This window comes from Pteronotus mesoamericanus, unplaced genomic scaffold, assembly GCF_021234165.1.
Source record: "Pteronotus mesoamericanus isolate MK-2021 breed Mesoamerican mustached bat unplaced genomic scaffold, CSHL_Meso_final contig_121, whole genome shotgun sequence".
Classification (NCBI taxonomy): Eukaryota; Metazoa; Chordata; class Mammalia; order Chiroptera; family Mormoopidae; genus Pteronotus; species Pteronotus mesoamericanus.
Genome location: NW_026555046.1, coordinates 1,111,709 through 1,135,453, shown reverse-complemented (window position 1 = coordinate 1,135,453; position 23,745 = coordinate 1,111,709).

Here is a 23,745-nt window from a genome sequence, read left to right as displayed (position 1 = left end):
ATACTGAGTAGGCAGTTTGATATTCTAATGTCTCCAGAGCTCTGAGGACAGGCCTGGGCTGGAGAAGCAAAGTGAAGGTTCCATGTGAACAGGTGGGAACTGAAGCCAGGCCGTGGATAGAATGATCTACAGTCAGAGGGAATATAGTCTTGGCTGTAAAATTTTTTCCTAGAAAAAATTTAAGCATAACCAGAAACTAGCCTCAGCCATTAAACAAACACATAAACACAAATTCAGTTGGAAATGCCCATAGAAAGCCTTTCTTTGTCAATGCTACTTTGGCATAATAGCTAAGATAATTTATTGTTGAAATGTATGATTACATCAGGTTGATTGTAGTAATTGCTTTAGGAATGATGGAAATAAAACAGCTAGAAGTTGGGAACACTTTATCAAAATTTTGAGACTGATGTGGCAATTGTCATTTATTATTAGCTATCTGTTAATGACTTTCCTGATTACAGGTTCTTATCATTTGCATATAAGAGAACAAGCACCTTGTCCTCTGCACCAGGAAGTTGTGCATGCACCGCAATCAACATGTAGGCTGAACTTTATAAAACATGTTAAAAAGAAGGGACTCAGGTACCCAAATAACCTCAACTCCTATATTTTAAGAGACTATCATAGTGCATACTTTTTAACTATAGGAAGCTGTGGGAAGTCAGAGTGGGGTGTGTGGAGTAAAAGTGATGGTCACACATCCTGTAGCTCATGTACATAGGAATTATAGGGATGTTTCTGACCCTCCCACCTTTGTCTCCCTCACTGGTGACAGCTTGATTTCACAGACAGGCCTCATGGAGCTTCCTGGCTGTGTCACTTGAGACACCTGCCCACCTTAGCAGCATAAGGAGGGCTTCGACTTCTCAGTCTGATAACCAGTTTCCCCCCTGCTAGTTAGCATTTCTGGAGGCTCGCTCTTTTGTCATCCACACCTTGTTAATCTGCTCGCCCAGCAGAAGTCTCCTCCTCTTGGGAAGGCTTCTTCTCTGCAGGTCTTTGCTGGAGAAAATGTCTACTCAGTGCGTCCATGTGGTTACCAGGCATCCAGAAGTTGTTTGAAAGGCTGGACCAAGTTTCTCTTGAGGAGAGAGGGCAGTGACCTCCAAAGGGGGTGTCCGGTGACCTGCTTCATGAAGAAATGTATTACCTAGGAGGCAACAACCCCACTGCCAAGAAAGCCCTCCTTTGTGTACAGATGGGACTGCTTTGCTTTGGAAGGGCTGGGGAGCAGGGAATTAAACCTCATTCAAAATCACTAATGTGCTTATCCAGTCCCAATTATTAATATTGATTTCAGACTCCAAATCTAATCATCATTAACTTTTTTCTACAATGTTTTAACCACTTTTTAAAAGCTCAAATCTTCAAATAAAAATCATTTTGTAAAATAAATAGGCAAATAATTATTTTACCTTTCAGCCATGGAATTACAGTAAATTCTAACAAAGATGCCAAGATACAAAGAAGTTAGAAAACCCTAAGCAGTAAGTGTGTCTTCCTGAAATAACCAGGAGATGGCGCCCATGTTAATGTCGGGGATCTGCTCCTGAGAGCTGGCAGCTATAAATCCACGGGCAGAAACGAAACTGATTTAAAAAAAAAAAAAACAAAAGAGGGAGAAAAATAACCAAGTATTTTACGGGATGGGAAGGTTTTTGGACAACAGTCTCAAGGTCCCTTCAACATTTTATTAACTTCTTTTTTGGGGGGAGACTGCAAGAATAACAAGAAATGTAAAATAGGAAGCGGCAGAAAGGCAATGAAAGGAAATGAAGTCATTTTCTTAATTAAATGCAGGGGCTGTGCTGGGGCTCCATGTAAAGCATCTGTAGACGTGGAGTGTCCTGTGTCAGAGCACGGGGAGGTACACGAGCTGCTCATGGCCGAGAGCGATGGTGAAGCCAGAATTCGAACTTGGTTCTACCTGAAGCCAGCCATTCACTGAAAGATGGTGTATTTCATTAAGAAGGAGGAGTCAGAAGGACCTATCTAGCATATACAGGAAGTGAGTATCAGTCTGATGTTTTTCGTAGGAGTTCATATCAGACATAATAGAAATAAAATGTGGCATTTGGTGCTGGAGTTACTGCCTCATTTAGCAATAAAGACTGACAAAGTAGAGGAGGAGTAATGTGTGTGGCCAAAATAAACAAAATTTAGATGGTGAGTGAAGTGAAAATGCTCAATGTCCGCAAGTGAAGTTTTGCTGATTAAGCACAAGCTTCAGTGATTCACCACCCTTAAAAATGCAAGGAGTTGTGTGGCCCCTGCTACAGTGCTCCCGGGCTCTGAAGACCTCCTTTTATTTATAAAGTTGTAAGTCTTGAATCACCAGAGGTTTGTGAGTGAATCTGACGTGGGGTATATTTTGCTACTATTCAGTTGTACTCAAATCTACCAAAATTATTAGAAGTTATAACAAGTAGGAAGGATAAAAACAAGTACCGAGTGTCCACTCCTGTGCCCAGCCTGGTTCTAGGTGATCCCAAGTATGACCTCATTCTCGGACCCCCTTTTCATGATGACCACACAGGGAGAGGAAGGAATGAGAGCTCTGGGCCCCACTGCATTGTATTCCAGCTGCCAAGTTTCCCAGCTGTGCACAAGGTACTCATATTCTGGGAACCTGTCTTCTCATCTGTCAATTAGTATTAATGTCAGTCTCATTTGTGGGTAGTGATGACTGAGTGAGCCAAGATTTCAAGGGCAGAATTTATAGTGCTGTACTTCCAACAACTATTAGTTACACAGAATAACCTGGAAACAAGTCCTTAAATTATTTTTTAAAAAATTTCTTCCTCAATGGTGCCTTTACAACATGTAATATTGTCCTTGTTTTCCATCATGCTTTTCAAAGTGTCCCTGGTTAGGCCTTATAATATACCAGTGAAATAGATATATCCCTGTTTCAAAGTCATGGAAATTGAGTCACAGGGCTAGTGCTTGGCCACTGGACATCTAGACTCCAATCTCCCAGTCCAGTGTTCTGGGCTGTTTCCTCTAACCTATTACCATGATCAAGAGCACTTTCGGGCAAATGTATATAAAATAAGGCCATAGGTTAGAGGTGAAAGTTGACACCATGAAAGAAGGAAGCACAGAATAGTTCTTGTGTATATTAGATGCTCCACAAGCATCCTTTTAATATTATGTGGTAAAAACAGCATTGGTCTGGAGGTTTGGCAAAATGGCTCCCAAAATGGAATTGTGTTATAGTCATTAGTTAGAATTTAGGGATGAGGGAGCAGAGAGTTCTTTGGTTTCCTGCTACAAAGTCATCTCAGGCTGCCCAGGCTTCTCAAGACAAGGTTACTGCCCCCCTCAAGCCAACTCTATACTCCTCTCTCTTTCAGGTTCAGGCAGACACTCCCTCCCCTCACCACTCCTGGCCTGGGGTTGTACCGTAAACTCAGTGTTTGTGTCCCTCCAAAATTCTTAAGTTGAAACCTATATCAATGTGATATATTTGGAGATGGGGCACTTGGGATGTGATTAGGTCATGATGATGGAGTCTTCATGAATGGGATTCGTTCTCTTATAAAAAAGACCCCAGAGAGCTTGTTTCCCCCTTCTGCCATGTGAGGACACAGCAAAAAGACAGCCATCTATGGACTAGGAAATGGGCTCTCCACAGACATCAAATCTCCCCACATCTTGATCTTCAATTTCTCAGCCTTCAGAACTGTGAGAAATAAATTGTGTGTTGTTTATATGCCACCCAGTCTATGATATTCTGTTATAGCAGTCCAAACATACTCAGATAGGTGGTAACTGTGTGACTGCCACTGTGCTTGGGACATTACTACAGTGTCTTGTCCTGTTTTGGAACCGTATCCTATACACTTGGATATTCAGCTACCTCATTCTTAACAAGGAGAACAGAGTCATTTAGATTCCAACTTGGGCTTGGCTGTTACTCAACTATGTGTTTGGACAAGTCATTTAGGTCCTACTGGCCTCAATTTTCTCATCACCAAATGAGGGGATTTCTCCTGTTCTTAATCATTACTGTACTGTATAATCACCTGTCAAACTTTTCAACAATTAAACTAAGTCAGGGTCTGTTAAAGTGGGACTTGGGCATATGGGAAAACTCCCTAGGATTCCAATGTTCACCCAGGTCAAGAAAATACGGTGGGTATCATCTTTTGCCAACATCTTTTGGTCCTTATGTCCACTCAATGTTCATCTATTGAGCATATGTATCAGGCACTGTGTTAGGTATTGGCTCTGTTCAGGATGGGGTGGGTGAGGGAGAAAGGTGAAAGAGTTCAGAATAGGTCTCCCTAAGATGTGCCACTCTGGCGTGTGAATTATTGTGAGCTGAAGGTAATCTAGACCTTGTGAGCTCATGAGAAATTTTTCCCTCTCTCTTAAAGAATGTAAATCAGTGGCCTTGCCCATAACAAGTGTGATCACTAAAATAACTTTTTATGACCTGTTGACAGAGCAGGGAAAACATCTAATTTCTGAACATTTGCTCTTCTTATCTTTTGCATGACCTTCCTCGCCTCTGAAGCCTCCAGGTGCTTTACTTAATGTTTAGCTCAGAATGTTATATAGACCTTTTTTTCCCTCTCTGTCTCTGAAACTCTCATGTAGGCAGGGTCTCTGACTATGTCCTGTATGTGGGCTTCCCATACCCATGTCTGTAATTAAATATGGTTATTTTCTCTGGTTAATCTGGTTTATGTATATTTGATCATTAGACCAGCTAAAAGAACCTAGAAGATTAGAGGAAAGTTTCTTTCTCCCCAAAGAAGGCATTTAAATGTCATTACATGGCACTGGTAGGAAGGGCTTAAAAAGGGCACACTGAAGAGGGACATACTTCAGAAAGAAGGTAATACATGAGCTAAGCTTCAAAGAATCACTGAAATGATTGGGGAAAATGATGTGGACAGAACAGGGCTAGCCTGGGGACATGAATGAAACAACGGGATTGACACTGGGAAGACAGTCAGGGTTGCTGGAATGTGGGCTGAATTGTCAAGGCCAGCAGGGCCTCTGGGCAGGCTGCAGACTCAATGCACAGGGCACCACATGTTTTGAGTAGGGCAGTGAAATGATCAGCATGGAGCTTTTGAAAATAGTCCAGGTTGTAATGTGCAGAGACCCAGAGGGAGGAGAAGCAAGTATTATTGAGAGGCCACTGCCAAAGTCTGGGTGGGAGGCAGTGGTGTCTGGGGGAAGGTGGGAATAATGAAGCATAGACCAACAGATAGTTTGGTGCTGGAAGGACAGGATTTAGTATCAGATGGGATTTGCTGGATGAAGGAAAGAGAGGGTGGTTTCCAGCCCTCACAGAGTGTGGATGCAGAGGTGGTAAATGATCAAACACAACCTGCGAGAAACCCCACGTTCAGGAACATTGTAAGATTTCCCTAACAGTTCATCCACAGACATACTAAATTCTTTAAAAACATTCTCTCATTCTTGTAAAATTAGCTGTCAGTGATTTTTATTTCCAAAAGATCCTGTTTACCTGTTTTCTCAGTGTGGGGTATGTGGTCTCCTATCTGGAACCCTGTCCAGACTGGGCTGCCATGTAAAATGAGAAGGACATTTGTCAATGGCCCACACACCCCGGCAAACACCCTCCCTGATCCTGAAGGCCAAGGTGCAGCTGTAATGGACTGAGCTGAAACAGCGATGGTGTGGGCCAAGGAACACAGGCACATGCCACCTGCTCTGCGGGTTCTTTGTCCTCCCAACCTAGGTCTCCAGGTGTGAATTAAGAAATGACCTCTCCCCACCTCAGCTCTTACCCACTACATGATGGGAAATGTATCATTTGAACAGTCTTTGTGAGGCCGAGTCAGGGCAATTTGCTGGATCCCTGCCAGCCTGCTGACAAGCCAGCTTCAAAGACTGCTCCTTCTGCTCTCACCCAGCTGATGTCAGGGCCTTGACTTCTGGATCGGTTTAAAGACCCACTTATTCATTCATTCATTAATCAAATATTAACTGAGGCCACTAGGTGCAAGGAGCAGTGTACCCTGCATTAACTTGCTAATCAAAGGCAAGAAGAGGTTAATCAAAACTAGACTTAATAATCATTGCATGAAAGTGAACTTAAATTATTAACACCTAACATAGAAACAGGAAAAGTTAAGCATTTATTTTGCTCATTCAGTCTACATAATTAAGCATTATTATGGCTGAAGACACAGCATTTCAAAGGATTATTAGTGAGCAGGGAGATTGATAATCTGTAGAAAAGTCAAGGGCCATTATCTAGTCATTAGATCATTAAGCCAAGTTCTGCATTGGCTCATTTCCTATTAAGCTCATTTCCTATGATGCCACTATTGTTACTGTCATTGTTTTAAATCAGACTATATATGCCCAGGAAATATAAAATATATAACCCAAAGTGATATATAGAATAATCTAAGATAGTATTTTTTGCTTAATTATCTAGACATTTTATGAACTAGAAGCAATTTTTTAAACTGGAACATCATTAGAAAATTAATTCAATTCTTTCCTTCAATTGTGCATGTGCTTAGATTCTACACAGAGAATCTACCCCTGGCAGGTGATAGAAATGCCCTCAGGTCTCAGAGATTAAGGCACAGAGAGACACTGAGAAACCAAGGGCTGCAGTGTTTGGGCTGTAGTTGGCATCATTACATACTCTACGGTCTTGTTCTCTCCAACTAGATTTTTTAACAAGTGGGATTAGGATTTTTCATTCTCCTCTATATACCACTTCCTCTCTATCAAATACAGCCTCTGAACTTTGGAACTAATAAGGTGAGAGCTGTGTTTGAAACTGCCAAGAGCATAACAATATTGTGCATCATCTCTCCCTAGTGAGATGATTTTATACTGCCCCACTCATACCACCTGCCAATTTTCCTGGAGAGTGCAAGATGGCATCTCAGAGTAAAAGGGGACACCATCAATCCCAGGTTCCATGCCCTGACAGGTGAAGGTGTGCCATGATTTTAGCTACCTGTCTTGCTACCTGTAAAACAGGTTGTCAGTATTCACCTGCTCCTTCTGCAATAGCCTTCAATGACCCTATGCTAATAAGCTCCAAGCACCCAGCAACTCTTCAATCTCAAGGTTAAGACTTACACCAATCATTGTATGTTCCCCTTTGATTTAGAGGAAATTTTTTAAGTCATATTAAGGGGAATGTGTATCTTTTTCTTTTTACTTTATATTTTTTTAAAATTAAAATATTTTTATTGTTTAAATTTTCTTGGAATTTTCATGTGTTGAAACTGTCTAAGACTGTCCATGCATGTATACATATGTGTATGTGTGTGCTTTGTTTATTACTTTTAGTCAGTTAGTTCATCACAATATGGATCTACCCCACATGGCACACTGATTATAATCCTGCCAGAAAGACTAAGTGTGTCATGATGTTTTTTAAGCAGGAGTTAAAAAATGTTTAGTATAAAGGACCAGATATAGATAAGCTTCTTGTGCTTTGTAATTTCTGTGATAATTAGTCATCTTTTCCATATATCATAAAAGCAGCTGGAGACACTATACAAAGGAAAGGCTGTGGCCATGTTCCAATAAAACTTTATTCATGAACAATGAAATTTGAACTGTATAGAATATCCAGGTGTCATGAAGTATACTTCCTAATTATTTTTACAGTGCTTTAAAAATGTAAAAAACATTTTTTACAAGGCATACAGATTTTTGTTAAATTCAGCTTTTCTAGTTTTCAAGAACTAGAAGGAACATTCCAAAAACTGGCATTTTAGATTATTTCCTAAGTTACGTAGAGAGAAGCATCTAATTCTTTTTATAAAAATACTTAAGATTTTTTTTTTAAATGTAGCATTTTTTTTCTGGCAAGAAAAGTAAAGCTTTCATTGAATCTGAGGAAGAATATTATTTACTTGTGAGTTGACACTATTTACCAATTCTATTTATCATCCAAATTGAGATCTATTTTGAGAGTGATGGGGTCATTAAGTAAACAGGACACCAGAAGAGCAAGCAAAACCTAGGATTTCCCTGAGGAAAATGGAATGCAAGATCACCCTCCCTGGAGTCACTAGTTTTAGAATTTACAGCAAAACTGCACTTAAAGAAACAAAAACTCTAAATGCAGTCTGCTTTAAGATCTATCCTAGTAATGAGTCACGAGAAATTATTAAGGGGAAATGAACAACGGATTTTTCTTCTGTATATGAAAAATGTACTTTTGGTGGAAAAAAGTATTTGGAAAAATCGTTATGCATTGTTATTTGAAATTTATATACATTGATAAAGTAGACAAATTTTAAAGAAACTTCAAAATTTTTTTGAAATGAAATCAAGTTTAGAGGCTAGATGTATGATAAGCCACACAATGTTTGTCTCACAGAATGGGTAAATTTACAAGTAGGCACTGCAAAGACCTCTAGGTGAATATTTATTGTAAAGTAAATTCTTAATGCTTAAATTGATTTCCTTGATACTAATTTTCTCATTTTACAAACTTTCTCCTAGTGTCAGAGCTCTTAGGAGTAATTTTACCATTATGTTGCTTCACTGGGGGAAAATGAAAATATTAAGTTTTACTTTATTTTTAAAGAAACATCTCCAATAAATATTTCCTAAACAGCATTACTGCTACTCTACATGACATCAACAAGGTTCATGAGAATAAGGTTCTAGATGAAGAAGTCACTAAGTGTGAGAGACCACATGTAACTTATATGTTGCAGATTTAGTATCTATTCAATTCAGGCATGTGATAAACAACCTTGAGTTATAGGATTTTAGGAATTGATTTTGTTTCTCAAATTGGGGACTTTGAACCATCTGGATCAAGGTGATCTATGGTTTGTTTGTTTTTGACTTACTGCTTCACCATCTCAGGAAAACCCGTCCCGGGAGTCTGTGTTTGTAATCTGCTCCCTACTGCTTCCCTCCCTGTGGAAGTTTGAGAAGCCCTGTGGCAACGATGAGGGAAGGCTAGGATTGAAAGGAGCTCAACTGAATGTGAACTCAAGCCCTGCTCAAAAAGTGGCAAGATTTCTTCTGGGTTATGAGTACTTAAAACTCTGATACAGTTCTTTGGTTGCACCTCAACCCTTTCTTCACTGCCATTCTTTTGGTGTCTTACTTGGCTTCCGTCCACTGAGAGCTCCCTGCTCTTTCAACCTGTTGATTTCTTGCTATACTTTTAGGGATTGCTTCTGCATCTGGAGGCCACCTGTTTCAGTAAAACCCACTACTGTCTCATGGCTTCAGGTTTCTGCAGATTTCTGGTTACCCAACTCCAGGTGCCTGGCCGACGGCCAGAGTGGGGCAGCAATGCTACATGGGGCAGCAATGCTACATGGAGCAGAGGTTTGAACACAGTGTGCGACAAACCAGAAAAGTAGTCTATGGGCCACTCAGAGCAGAGCCAGCCTCGTTGAACCCTGAGGTGATCTCTGAATTAGAGACAGTGAGCTAACTCATGATCATAATGAGCATGCTAAGTCACCAAAGAACAATGCAGAGGGGTTTACTACAGGCAGTAAGTGACTCTTTTAGAAACATTCCCATCAAATTTTTTTAAAAAATCTGTAATGAGGTTAAGTTACCTTGGTAAAGCCACTCAACTAGAATAGCATGATGACCCTTCAACAATGAGGAATAACTAGATTAGGTGTTGTTGCTTGTTTAAAAAAAAAAAAAGTGTTGCAATGACTTGTTTTTGTTATACCAGAGGGCAGAATTGATTTTTCTTTGGCTTTTTAAAAACAGACTTTCCAAAATAACTGCCTGCCCATTTTACGAGCACAGACTATTAGGAGTGGGACCACATCAGGTGGATATATTATGTAACACATTTTCATAGTAGGGGGTAACACACTAAAATTATTTTACCTTAAACCTTTTCCTCAAGAAGTAGAATTCCAGGCATTCTAAAGGTTGTAATTTGGCTAGTTCATACTTATCTGTCAAAGAAATGTGTATTTAAATGATACTTATAGTTACTTTGAAAATGACACAATGTGATATGGTTTTAAAAATTTTATATACAACTATACAATGTATTGGCCTATCATTCCAGTTCCCCAAATGCATATATGTTCACTATTCTTACCAATTACAAAGAACTAATTTGTAGTCTTATGCTTCCCTTTGTGTGTTATTTATTTTATGTTCATTTTATTTTTCCCTATTAAACTTGAGAGAAAAGACTAAAATACTAAGAAGTTCCTTTTTAACAATTAGTGTAACAGATATATGCTTACTGTAATAGATCTTCACTCTAGTTATAGCAATAAATGACTATTCAGCAGACACATATATCCATGTAAGTTATAGTTCTACTGTACATTTTTCAAAATTTAGCCCTAGATTTCAAAAGTGTAATTATAGAGAGATTCAAGATGGCGGAGGAGTGAGTGGAAGTCTCACTGACCTCCTCTCAGGAACAACCTGGAATTACAACTGAACTGTGGGGAAATCACCTGGAACAAACAACTGAACATAGTGAGAGAGGAGCCTTGTAACCTCGGAGACAGAAGAAGCAGCTTTAGCGCAATCTAACTGGTGAGGAGTGCGGTACAGACCTGAGAAGGTGGGCGGAGTGCCCACAGGCAGCAGTACCAGAAGGATAATCAAATGGCCAGTTGTATCTGCCCCTGAGAAGAGCGGGGTCTAAACCAAAAGTGGGGATCTTTAGCCCACAGCACCAGAGCCCAAAATGTACACAGAAAACAGCCAGCTGCGAAAAGCAGAAGGGTTACTCTCTACCAGAGACACAGTGGCTGGAGACACAAAGAAGTGTTTATATAACCAACACACAAATTTTTATGTGCATCCACTTACCCTGGTCTTCAGTAAAGGCAGGAGAGAGAGGGCTAGAGACGCCTGAGGAGAGACTGGGGAAGGAGGTTTTGGGGTGAGAACAGAGAGTAGCTGGAGGAATCTCGGTGCTGACTCATCCCCCATGCAGCAGCGGCCATCTTGCTCAGGCGGAGACCACTCCCCCCTGACTGTCACCAGCGTCAAAGGACCCAATAGCCCCGCCCCCAGGTAGGATTCCACCCCACCCTGTGCTGTCTAAGCTCCCTGCTGAGTGCAGAGTGGCAGCCACAGACAGTAGATCCCTGGCAAAAGGGGACACAGAGATGTCTGGCGACGCTTGAGGAGAGACTGGGGATGGAGGCTTTGGGGAGAGAACGGAGACAGTAGCTGGCGTGATCCCAGTGCAGACTCCTCCCCCATATGGCAGCAGCATGAAAGGACCCAATAACCCTGCTCCCAGGAGGGACTCTGCCCCACCCTGAGCTGTGTAAGGTGGCCTGCTGAGTGCACAGTGAATAGATTAACAGCTGAAGGAGACAGCCACAGACAGTAGATTACTGGAAGTCTCGAATGGTCTGTCTAAGGTCAGAGAGGGTCATCATCAGAGGCAGATCCAGAAAGTAAAAACAGTGGTCTCCAACCATAGAAGTTCACACTACAAAGTCAGGAAATCAAGACAGATCAAGAACCAGAAGCAAAAGAGAAGAGTCTCACAAATAATGGGAAAACAAAGAAATATGCCCCACTCGAAAAGAAAGGAGCAATCCCCAGAAAGAGAACTAAATGAAATAGAGGCAAGCAAACTATCAGATACTGAGTTGCAAACAACGGTTCTAAGGAAACTGAATGAGCTCAGTGAGCTCAGAGAGAATTACGAAAAACTACAGGGAAACTACAAGGAACTAACTGCAAACAAAACAGCATGAAAAAGGACATAGAAACTATCAATAATAGACACGAGGAAATGAAGAATACAATCTGTGAATTGAAGAACACAGTAGAAGGAATCCAAAGCAGGCTAGATGAAGCTGAGGACCGAATCAGCGAGCTGGAGGACAAGGTAGAAAAAGCTCACAGAAAGAGGAAGAAAATGAACAAAGACTCAAGAAGAATGAAGAGGCATTGAGGGAAATGCAGGACAACCTGAAACATAATAATATCCGTATAATAGGGATACCAGAAGGAGAAGAGGATGAGGAAGGGATAAAGAACTTGTTTGAAAAAGTCATGATGGAAAACTTCCCTAATTGGAGGAGAGAAAAAGTATCACAAGTCCAGGAAGCACAGAGGGTCCCATTCAAGAGGAGCCCAATGAGGCCCATTCCAAGACACATCATCATGAAATTGGCAAGTATCAAAGACAAATAGAGAATCCTAAAGGCAGCAAGGGAGAAAGATGATGTAACATAAAATGGAGTCCCAACAGAGCTGGCAGCTGACATCTCAACAGAAACACTGCAAGTCAGAAGGGAGTGGCAAGAAATATTCCAAGTCATGAAAAGCAAAGGTCTGCAACCAAGACTGCTCTACTCAGCAAGACTCTCAGTTAAAATGGAAGGCGAAATATGGATGTTCCCAGACAAAAGAAGGCTAAAAGACTACACCTCCACCAAACCAGCACGGCAAAATATGCTTTAAGATGAAGAAAAAGTTTCTATGAATATCCAGTTCCTTTCAGATTGCCAATACTTGATATTACCAATATTTTTAATACTCATTAATCTGATCGTGACAATGATGTTATTTTAATTGTTCCTTTACTATTTGTTGAAACTAAACCTGTTTTAGTATATTTCTTGCCTATTTCTATTATTTTTTTTAAAAAAGCTTTAAATGACTTTTTGGTTCTCTTTATCCATTTATTGATTAAAGGTTTGTAGAACTTTTTTCCCTAAAAACAAACAAACAAAAGAAAACCCCTATTAACCATGCTTTAGATGTGTTGCAAATACTTTTCTATTCTATTCCTTGTCCTTTAACTTTTTTATATGTATATTACTACATAGTTAAATGTTTAATATAGTCATATTGTCAATATTTACTTTATAACTTCTGGTATTGAATATTTTACTTCAGGTCATGAAAAATATTAGTTCTATTTTCTTCTAAAACTCTTTAGAGTCTACATACTGATTTTTAACTTACCGAAATATTTCTTGTATAATGTGTGAAATAGGGCTCTATATTTTTTTTATTTCAAGTAACAGTTGTCCATGCACCTTATTTGTTGAATAAGCCTTATTTTACCCATTGATCTGAAATAGCAACTTAATCATATATTATATTGTTAGATATATATGTTTGACTCTAGAATGCTCATTATATTTCATTGATCTATTTGATTATTTCTGTGCTGATGTCATGTTGGGTTAATTGCTGAAGCTTTTTAATGGTTTTAATTGTTTTAAATATTTTATAATTAACTTGGACATCTAAAAAAATAAATAAAATCAATCTTCACTTAAGAAAGAAAGAAAGAGAGAGAGAAAGATGGAACTCCTATCTTTTGCGACAATATGGATGGAACTGGAGAATATTAAACTAAGTGAAATAAGCCAGTTGATGAAAGACAAACACCATATGATCTCACCTATAAGTGGACTCTATTCAACAAAATAAACTAACAAACAAAATAAAATACAAGTATGGAATCATGGAGCAGACTGAAAATGACCAGAGGGGATGGGGAAGGAGGACAATGGTAGAAAGAAGGGGAAGGGACTAGACAAAGAACGTGCATGAATGACCCATGGACATGGACAACAGAGTGGGAATTGACTGTGGGAGTGGGGGATGGGAGTGGGATGGGTGGAGGGGGGTACAGGGGTAAAAACTGAGACAACTGCAATAGAATAAACATGATGTGTAAATAAATAAATAAATAAATAAATAAATAAATTACTCAGCAGATGTACACACACTAAAAAAAAAACCAAAAAAAAGTATAATTATAATCAAACTGTGGGACTATGAAATGTCTTAGTTTATATGTCATATATTGTCATTTATACTACATATAGACTTATTTGAGCACTACTCTCACATATAAACTTCTTGGAAAATGGAGATTAACTTCACCATCTTGATTTCCCTCACATGGTCTGTTATGACAGGAATACCCCACAGCACTGGCGTGTGAATGAATTAATGCATGAGTGGGTGGGGAGGGAAGGGGGCTACAGTTTGTTGCACTGTAGAGTCCTGAAATGCTTATATTTCATTCCACATATTTAACAGTCCTGTTCTTATTTATCCCACATCCTAGGTGAGATTATTTAAACCCTGAGCACTCTGGCTGGCACATGATCAAAACTCAATAAATGTTAATGGCCTTTAGTCTCTTCCTCAGTCTATGGCCAGAGCCCTTGAGAACACTGAAACCCAGAGGATATAAAATAAATGATATAGTAATGTGTCTCTACATTACTGAAAAACAATTGAAAATTTTATTTCACCAAAACTGAAACTAATTTGGTTAAAACAAGCCCAAAATATACGCAAGGTACAGCTTCTTCTGACTGCACCAGCATCAAACTTGCTAAGTTTTCCAATGCAAGTTCTTTACTGTCAGTCAAGAAATAGATTTTTATTAAAAGGCAACCTGAAGTTCAGTGGTGTCATATGGTTTGAGTGTTTGACATCTTCCAATAAATAATGTGTGATTTAGCATGCTAATTTTTTTGGTGATATTTAAACTAATTTGCTCTTTGCATTTGATTAATTTTGAACAGTCACTTTGGGCAAAAAAAAAAAAAATTATATGTATGGAGAAAAGAAACCAAAAGTCTGAGATGCAAAAAGCTAAATTTGGCTCCTTTTCATTCTATTTTCACATATTAATTTAACATCTACTAAGAGTATAGTATTAATAACAGCCAACCTTTATTAGCTCTTACTGTGAGCCAAGCATTATTTTAAGTACTTTGCCTAAATTAACTCATTTCATTTTTTAAAAAAACTTTATGAACAAAAAACTACTTTTAATCCCATTGTACAAAGAAAGGCCAATAGTTGTGGACCGAGCTGAATTTTCTTTAATTGCTCATCGCATACACATGCAAACTGGTTGGTTATAACACCTCTAGCAGAGAAGTAAAAACTGCTGTCTGAGGAGTGCAAACTGCTGTCTGAGGAGTGCAGTACAGCTTCCCCAGAGAGGTTACATTTAAGGGGGCATCACAGGAGGAAGAAGGGGCACAGCAGCAAAGAAGGGGTAGCCATAAGAGCTGCCTCCTTATGGACAAGCCTGGGGGTCCCCTATGGCCTGAGGTGGGAAGCCAAGGGTCTCTCCTGGGCTGAGCTAAGGGCTTTGAATTTATCTTGTGGCATGAGGGGGAGCAGAGTTTGCAGACCCAAAGTATGCCTTTTTGGGATGTTATTATTGTAAGCTGGTTACTTTTAAAAAACAAAAGACTCAGGGAAAACCTCTCACTGTCCTCCTAACTGCCTAAAAGAACGTAGACAGAGGACCTGCTCTAGAAAGGGAGATAGCATCACAGATAACTATAGCTTAATGTGAACCAAGTGATAGACAGGGAGGAACCTAGTAAGGCCCTTTTGTTCAAAGTCCTCTCCATGTCCCATTGTTAAAGGTGGCATAGCAAACATTTATATACCACACATTGGCTTCTTCATCTCCGTGTGAATTGGCTTCCTTCCCCTTGATCCAAACCTTCCGTTTTTCCCCTTAGCTCAAGAAAGCATATAAACCTCAACTGTGATCTGTCCTGGGGTCCCATGTTCTTACGGAACCCTCATATGTACACATGTAATAAAATCTCATCACTTTTCCCTGATACTGTGTCTCATGTTAATTTGATTATTAGACTAGCCAGAAGAATTTTTAAAGGTAGGAGGAAAAATTGTTTCTCCTTCCCAACAAGAGGAAATGCCTTTTTTTTTTTTTTTAAAGTAAGGATGACAAAGCTCAGCAGTGTGGAGATGAACTGATGTGGAGGAAATGGGACCTTTCGGATCTCCTGGGGAAGCAGATGAGGAGACGGTGTGGGTGTGAATCTGTCCATTGGCTGGATGACATCCCTGAGGTGTGACCTGGGGATGACCAAACCAAATTCCTCAGTTTGTTGGGAGGATGGAGTGAGGAGGGGACTTGTGCAGGGCCACGTGGAAAGAAAATGCTCATCAGTGCTAGAACCATCGTCTTCACAGACCCAGGCCCCTGCCTTCCTCCAGCCCCACTGCAGGCCCTCTCACCCAGGGCAGTAATGACGGAAAGTGTGGGCTTTCCTGAAGATGTGGGTGTCCTGAGCTCTGTGCAGGTCTTCCCTTGGCCAGCCCCTCAACGCCCTTTGACAATTACTGCCGCCCTTCACCCATGAGGACTCTAGCTGTGGGGGTCAGCGACCAAACCAGATCACACAGTTGTCATGCAGAGGACTGGGATTTAAACCCAGGTCTGCTTGGCTAATTCTACATTCACACTTCCACTCTACACAAATATGTTTCATGCTTCCTAACAATCCCGTGTTACAAAAAGGGTTCTGAATCCCTTTCCCTCCAGCTTCCTGCTTGGGGCAGGTGAACACTGAAAGCCAAGAGGCCAGTAGCTGCCATTCTTGTGCTAGGGACACTGGCTTACGGATCCTCTCTGCTTGGCCTGCCCAAACTGGTTGAGGTAACAGCAAGTCCCCAGCGATAGTCTCAAGCTTACACAGCATTCTGCAGAAGGCAGGGGTCTGCTAGAGAAGGCAGCATATCAAAGACCCCAAATCCTGGCTTCGGGTCCCAGGCACACATCCCGCATGCTCCAGTCCTCGGTCCAGCCAAGTCTGCGAGCCCCTGCCAGCATCTGTATGAAAGGGACCAGGGAACCGGGGCCTATTCCACCAAAGGAGCCAAGGTGCTTAAAGAGAAAGTCAGATCTCAGACAGGCCCTGAAAACAAAAAAAAATTCTCTATTAAAATTGCCTTGTCACATTATTATCTAGAAATCAAAGTTAAACCAAGAGGACTTTCAGTCTGATGCTAGAAAATAAGTGTGCACATGTGCTTCACAGGAAAAGAAGCAAGTCTGTGCCCCATTGCTACCCTCTTGTCCCATCTGAATGTATGTACCCCTTGCTCCCACCCCACCAGGGCCCTCTGTTTTTCAAATTTGTTTGATAATTCATGCTATGGAGACAACTCACTAATACAGCTTAATAAATCTCTCTGCCAACATCCAGTTTGTCCTATTTTCTCTTATCAAATTTTTATGATGATAGCCTTGACTGCCTTAAGCCAGAGGAGGGTCAGCTGGGGGAGTGTGGGCTGTGGTTATCTTGATGTAGGAACAAGTGGGTTGTTCCAAACCTTTTGTGAGAAATGTGTTTATTGGCTCAAGCTTGCTGGCCCTATAGCCCTGGATGCTGGGCAGAGGGCCACTGACTTAACGCCTCCTAGGGAGCTGCTCTCTGCCCCGTCTTGAGCCTGGTTCTGCTCTTTCATTTAAACAAGATTGTCTACTGATTGTACACCAGCACTACCACCCGCATGAAATTCTGGCCCCAACTCTATTTTCAGCCCAGGTCTGCTCCTAAGAGGGAGACAACTGCATTGGGGGCATGGCAGGATGCTTTCAAGCACACGCTTGGAAGGAAGCCCATCCAGAGTGCTAAAAAGTGGAGTTACCAACCCTGCCTGAGGCCAGCCTTCCCTTGAAATCAGTCTTGAAATGATGAGTAGGGGCTTTTTCAGGTGCGAAAACAATTTTCTAAGTGTGTATTTGTGTGTGTGTTGGTGTGTGTGCACACACACCCATGTGCACATGCTGGCGGGGCTATAATAAATAAGTAATTAACTTTTGTTTTGTTTTTAGCTTTTTTTGTAATTAACTTTTAATATGCAATCAAATCAGTCATAAATGACCCCTAAACTCAGTGGCTTACAATAGCAAGTATTCATTTCTCGCTTTCGGTCTCAGGATCAGCAGGGGCTTTGCTGGGTGCAGGGTACCTGGCTGCAGGCTGTGGACTAGATTCAGTATGCTCCCCACACCTCTGGATTTGGGGACAAGCACTTACTCGGGACATGTCCTCCTCATGATGAGTGGGAAAAGCACAAGAGTGGTGAGCGGAAATCCACAGTGCCTCTTAAGATCTTGGCCCAGGACCAGCACCCTGTTCTTCGGTCCCAATTCCCTTGGCTAGAGCAAATTATATGTCCACCATCAGTAGGCAGGGGGTTCGCTTCACCCAGAAGTGACCATTTGAGGGACAGGAGAAAAGGGCTGTGAGCAAATAATCCAATAGGCCATGGGGCAACATGTGTAAGTTCAGGGAAGTACGAAGGAGCATGGCAGGTGTTGAGAGGTGTGTCTAGGAGCAGGGCAATGGGGGAAGGAGATGGGAGGTGGCAAGTTTGGAGGAAGAGGCTGATGTCCTTATGAAAGAGCATAGCTTTTGCTGAGCCTGTTGTTCCCTCTGCCCCAGGTGCTATTCCTGCTTGGGAACACACAGGAGCATGTGGGGCTAAATGGAAACTGCCACCTGCTGCCAGGGACAGAGCAAAAGAGTTTGGAGACAGACTCAGGCTGATTGCCAATGTCATCCTAGGTCAACACGTACACTTAGCTCTGAATAACCAGGCTTGCCAAGTACAATTGAGTCCTCTGGAAGCATTTGGAGATTAAAGGGCAAAAGGCTTACAACACAAAACTCATGGTATAAAAATAAATGGTTACTTAGAAAGGAACGGAGAAAAAAATCTGAAATACTTAGATTTGAAAACAGTGCCACTAATTATTAGTTTATTGCTAAACTCAAGGTTCTGTTCACTTTTCTATAAAATGCTTGTATTAATTCCTATACTTCACAGAAATTTTAAGACTTAAATAAAGTAATATATGCAAAAACTATACATCATTATACAAATATAAACTACTATATCCCCAAGGTAGCTGAAGAAATGAGAATAGCTGCATCTCCACTGGATTTCCAGGGGTGGACCCTGCTCCTAGCAGGGATGGAGGTAGAATGACATAAAACATGTCTTGCTTAAATGCCTATTATAGGTCAAGAGAGGCATGGCAGTGCTGGTCTTTACCAAATAGAGCAAATGGTATTAAGAGAAAGTCACCATTGACTGACCTGGTGCCCAAAAAATGGTGTGGTGATAGAGCTAATGGTCGAGCCTCTGCCACGTGTAGTCATGTCAGCAGCAGGGAGCACTGCAGTGACCGCACACAAATGCCTCGTTTGGAACCAGATGAAACTTAATATTTACTCTTTCTGGTACTGAAGAAGTGAGTGAGAATGAAAGAACTTAAACTGCCTTGGCAGTGAATCCAGGAAAGAGGAGATGAAGACAGGCACAAAGGAGTGATAGGAGATAACTTAGTGTCTTAAAAATGTACAAAGTTGGGGGAGGTACTGCTTTCAGCTAAAAATAGTCCCTGGAAATAGGACTCCTGCAGTGGAAGTTGTCTGTCTATTTCATACGTGGCAACAGTCAGGGCCCCAGGAGTAGACACAATGGATGCAACTGGGAAGGATTTAACTCTGGATCCATAGTGAGGGGCAGACATGAAGTAGCTTCATTCTAAGACCAGACATAGGTCAGAAGCGAAGTACATAAAGGGAAACCAGTAAAAATCAGCTGGATGTTATTGCCAGGCTTTGCCCTTCACGAGGTCTGCCCGACCCAGAGTAGGGCAGGAGCAGAGGGCTAGCACACAAGTGTGGCCTTGGAAAATAAGCCATCATCTCAAGGAAACGAGACTCAAAGAAGTTTTAATCTGCTCTTGGCCTGCTAACTATGTAAGATACAGATTTCTGGGATTACTGAACAAAAGTTAGAATGGATTCCTAGCCTTTGTATTTTGATGGCTTAATGGGACTCATTAGGGAAGAAAATACACTCTAAAAAAGGCCAATAACCAATTTTCCTTTACATTATCAGCAAAGTGGGAAGTATGTTAAACATGAAAGGTCTTTGTATTTAGCAAAGTCTGGATTCTGCAAAATTACCATGATGAATGTGTTTGTTTTCTGCAAGGTCCAAAGGAACAGATATTTATCTTTGACTGGTTTCCATAAAGACTACTTGGCATAAGAAGTTAATTTATGTATTCATATTTGAAAATGTGTGTAAAAAGTAATAAAATGGAGGAAAGTTCCAAAGGTTTTCATTAAGTTCAGGCAAAACCTCTACAGATTCACATCCTCTGGTGTTTAGATCAAATTCTGCATGTCACATTCACATGAATCAAACAGCAAGACACAGCAGTTGAATTGCTGAGAGGATGACTGAGTCAGACCAGCTGTAACACTGCATGAATTTCAACTAATTTAGTTACTAATTCTCTTATTAACATGTAAGTGCTTTCGAGAAGTCTAAGGGTATCGTCATTCAGAGGAAAATCAATTGACAGGCTCAGTTTACTTCTATTATCCAGCTGATGTGAGTGAAGGGCCAAGGAAGGAAGCAGGTAATTGGTTAAGGATGTAGACTGGGGAAGAGGCTATGTAGATTCAGGTTCCCTACAAGCAATGCCTGAGATGGGGGTGATAGTGCGAGATATTTGTTGAGGTCCCCAGGAAAACCCGTAAGGAAGTGTGAGAAGCAGGAGAGGGTTCAGTGAGGTGCCCTCTTGACATCTGCTCTCAGCCTGATTCCATGGAGAGCTCTGGAGTATAGACAGCATCACAGAGTTGTCACCCCTTATCATAAGGAGCCCAGACTTTGTACCCAGTATCAGTCAGTCTTTGGCTGAGAGCTGTCTCTAGGGGACAGCCAAATCTCCCAGGTGTTTCAGGGTCAGGCAAGTCTCACTGATAGGGAAATTTTCAGGAGAGGGGACAGCTTGCGCCATTTGCATCACTGTTCCTGGTAATTTGGGGGTGGGTACACTGGCCCATTATGGTGATCTGGGCTGGGCACCCACAGCCTCTACCTCAGATGCCAAGAACATACTCCAAGCAATCCTTGTTTTCAATGTCATTTAGGGTCAGTCTTGCACAAAGAGGGAGAAGCAAAGGCTAGCTTCCTTTCACCTCTGTCTCTACTTCCTAACTGATAGACAGCTAGCCTTACAATTCAGTAATATTAGAGGTTAATGTTAGATTCTATGGACTACCTCAATAACCTCTTCACTTACAGAATTTCTTCAATAAGTTTTAATAATTTCTTGACAAATAGACTAAAGTTTTAGAACTGAATCATTCTTAGAAAATCTAGACCATGTGGTTGTCCTATTGTATATGGAGTTTACTGATACAGTCAACTGAAATTACAAAAGCATTAATCCAACATGCACATCATGCTGCAGAATTGTTAGGTGCCTAAGAAGTAAAGAGTTTACATAAATAAAATCAATATTATTTTTATGAAATTAAATAAAAATTGTAGGGTTTTGTCTTTTGTTCTCTAATATCTATAGCTAGTGTCAACATTAACAAATTACACTAATGTTCCCAAAGCCACCAATCACCACTTTCCATGTGGGAAACCACGAAGGACGTGGGTTTACTTCTCTTCGACCCAGGGCTCACCCTGTCTCTCTCTCAGTGTTACACTGCATACCACACCCACTAGATTGGAGGCATTGCTGCACTGGCATTGCAATTCTAGATGCTACCAAGTACTGAAACTGTTATAAAAAATGTTCACATATAACTTGTAAAAGAAAAAGAGTCCCCCTTTCTTGATTGGTTCTTTAAGACCCTCCTTTCTCAATTTTATGAGAAAGTAAAAGCATTGTAGAAGTTCCACTCTTTTTGGATGATAAGGAATAAAGTATTTTGGGTTTTCTTTTCTTAACTTAAGAACTGTATCAAAGACATCCATTGAAGACTAAATGGCAAAATGGACCTGGCAGGAAAATGGTCTCTCACAGAAGGAGAGGACTTACTTCAGCTCGTGGCAAGACATTAGTTGGTATTGTTTTTAGTTTGTTAGTACACATGTCAGGTTTTCCCTTCTTAAAATTTTTTATTTGCTCAGTTTCTAAGTTCTAGAATCATTTCATTTGACACCCAAATAATGAAAAATTACTTAGAATTCCCCTGATGAACTTTTCATACAAAATATTTATGTAATTGAGCTTTTTGTTCATTACCTTCCCATCTCAGAGTATGAATGCTTTTGCCAGGAGATCCCCAACATGCTCACATAAAATTCAAATTGTAATTTGAACAGGCTAAAAAAATGCTTAAAGGAAATTCTAAAATGTTATTCTTTGGGGAATAGAGGAGGTAACAAATACTCTATTGGAGCAGCGAATTTACAACCCTTTCCACCTCATGGAAGTAGAGACAGAGGATGGTAAGAAGCTAAGAAAAGTCCTGGGCAAGAAGAATGGGAAAACTGAGACAAGAAAATTAAACAAAGCCAAACAGTTTGGACAACTTACAGCCAGATGGTGAATCGCAAGACCTTATCTCCCCTATCCAATGACACTTTCAAGATAATGGTTCATACCTTTCCTCCCTAAACAGGCAATACATACCTTAAATCTCCCTGGTCTTGAAAACAGAGAATAGAGACCCAATTAATGTCATTTGTGCTAGCTAAACCCAAGAACAGATAAAGTCAAGGAAACAAATAACAAAAACCTCATTAAAAGCCAGATGGACCCAAGATAAAAGTAAAACAGCAAAGCAGACCAAAGAATAAACCCCAACTCCATATGCATGCATTTTGACACATCAGCATGGTAACAATGTACCTGGAAAGCTAATCAATATTCTGCTGAAACTCTCCCCTAAGATTTTCACCTGTAGAAGAGAGATATAAAGCCCTCAAGACAAAGATTCAGGGTGGCTTGCTCTAGAACTAGCCCATGTTCCTTCCCAGTTTTATTTCCTCCTAAACTCTAAGGATCCCTACAAGACTTGCAGCCAGGGGAACAATCGGCAGTGGCAGCTCGCCCAGGGCTTATGCCCTGATCCTGTCTCTAAGACTCCCTTCTTCTCTGACTTCCCCGTGAGCTAACAGTAGCCCTGCCTTGGTTCACTCCTTTCCTATAATGTTTCTAGAGAGCCAAAGCAAACCACCACCTAGGCTCTCTCTTGTTGTTTTTTTCACCCTAAATCCTTCTTTTGTTTCACTGTCTCAGCTTTAATAAACTTACTCTCAAAATCATCTGGACTCATGTTGTAAAATCTTTCCTACACCAAGTCAAGAACCCCCATACTACAGGCCTGCCTGAGGTGGACCTGCTAAGGGCCAGTCCCAGTCCAATAACAATGGCACACATAAACTAATTACTGAAATCTGTGGACACACCAAAAAATATATTATTTTTTTGTCACTCTGAGAAAAAAATTGGTATAATTTTGATTCATTCACACTGGATGGATTGACTGTTATCAATTTTTTAATTAGACAATCTAAGGGAAAAGAGGTCAGTGCTCCTGGCAAAATAGTCAGTTATTACATGTTTTCAAAATTCTTGCAGCACACCAGTTGAAAATCACCTTATTAAAGGAAAGGTGAGATAGTTCTCAAAAACAAATGTCAGGAAGAGTAGTAAGAATAATTCTTAAGGTTTTACATATGTATACACCAATACTCACAATGTGATTAATAGATGTGGACTCAAATATTATATCTGAAATAGATACAGCACCAAAGGCACCATAACAATATTGAAACTTATCATTATAAATAAGAGGAATTAAGAGAAAAATGAGGACACTTTAAGAAATCAATGTGTCAACACAAGAAAGTCTGATTAGAGGGGCAAGATGGAGGTGGGGTGAGTGGAAATCACACTGAACTCCTCCCAGGACCAGTCTGGAACTACAACTAAAGGTGTGGAGAAATCACCTGGAACAAACAACTGAACAATAGAGAGAGAGAAACCTTATAACCTTAATCAGATAGAAGAATCAGCTTTAGCACAACCTGACTGGTAAGGAGTGCAGGGAGACTCTAAAAGGCTGGCAGGGCACCAACAGACAGCAGCACCAGAGGGATATTTAAGTAGCCAGTTGGATCCCCTGAGAAAAGCGAGGTCTAAACAATAAGTGG